The sequence below is a fragment of the Belonocnema kinseyi genome, chromosome 10 (assembly GCF_010883055.1).
Source record: "Belonocnema kinseyi isolate 2016_QV_RU_SX_M_011 chromosome 10, B_treatae_v1, whole genome shotgun sequence".
Classification (NCBI taxonomy): Eukaryota; Metazoa; Arthropoda; class Insecta; order Hymenoptera; family Cynipidae; genus Belonocnema; species Belonocnema kinseyi.
In genome coordinates, this window is record NC_046666.1 from 96,524,098 (window position 1) to 96,525,319 (window position 1,222).

At 35.0% G+C, this 1,222-nt stretch overlaps 1 pseudogene; it reads right to left on the reverse strand.

Moving 5' to 3' along the window:
• Window positions 1-29: 29 nt before the first annotated feature.
• LOC117181274 overlaps window positions 30-1,222 on the reverse strand; it is a 10,244-nt pseudogene continuing 9,051 nt past the window's right edge.

Sequence of the window (1,222 nt, forward strand, 5' to 3'; positions counted from 1 at the left end):
TCTTTCGTTTTCAATTTAGCTATATTATTCTTGTTGCAAATTTTCCAAATTACGGTAGCATTTGTAAATGATGATTCTATTATTCGTGAAAAAATTTTAAAAGTCCATTTCTTTGAAGTAATAGATGGAGGAGCTTTTTTGCATCTGAAATCGTGCAAATCTACTCCTCCCATGTAATTATTATATAAAGAAAAAGCTCGAGGAAATCCTAGTTCTACTCTCTCTTGAGCAGCTCGTGAAAATCTTTTCACTGGGGTTATGGGAGTGATACGACATGCTGTGGAGAGAATAGAGACTTGTTTTGAGTCTATTACACTGATAAAATTCATCCCACTGTTGCGATCATGACTTACTTTGTACGATCCTCGCGGATCATTTTTTGCAAATTCATGCTTTTCTTTCACTCTGTCTTCACGGACAGTTCCTGTTGATCGTAAACCACATTTATGCAGGTGGATGAGTAAATCTGGGCTGGTAAAGAAATTATCAAAATACAGATGATAATCAGATAATTTTTTTCGTGAAAGGCCATTGAGAAGTGGATTGATCATTTGTAAAACAACTCTGGAGCCAAGTGCACATGCCAATAAATTCATTCCAATGCTTGGATCATTTTTGCCACATTAAACGTCTAAATTGAATAGATATCCATTGGCTGCACATAAGCCCCAGAGCTTTATCCCATATCGATCAGGCTTGCAAGGCAGATACTGTTTCAAGCTCGTGCAACCAAAAAATCGAACCATCATTTCATCAACTGAACGTGCTGTTGAGAAAAAACCAAATTGCTGAATATTTTGCCGGAATAAATGTAATATTTTACGAACTTTCCATGATTTATCTTTATCATTAGCATCCTCAGTTTTTGAAAATTTTATTTTTGATTTTATTTCACGAAATCGATTGCGGCTCATTGATAAAGCTACAGGAGAGCATTTTACAAGGGGGTCAGTTTCCCAATACTCTTCTTGATTATTTCGGATATTGTAGGATGACAGCACTAATATACCTATGAAAGTGTTTAGTTCTTCTGTAGATATTTGTAAGCCATTTTGTTGGCTAGCTTCTATGATATAGTTTTTTTTTCTCTGGAGAAAAAGCATTTAAGTAACTCCACAGATGACATAGATAATATTTTTTTCCGTGCATTATCAGACAGAAAAACTTGATCATCTAGATTTCCAGGGCAAACTTTTTCTTCGTTACTCCATGAAAAAACGTG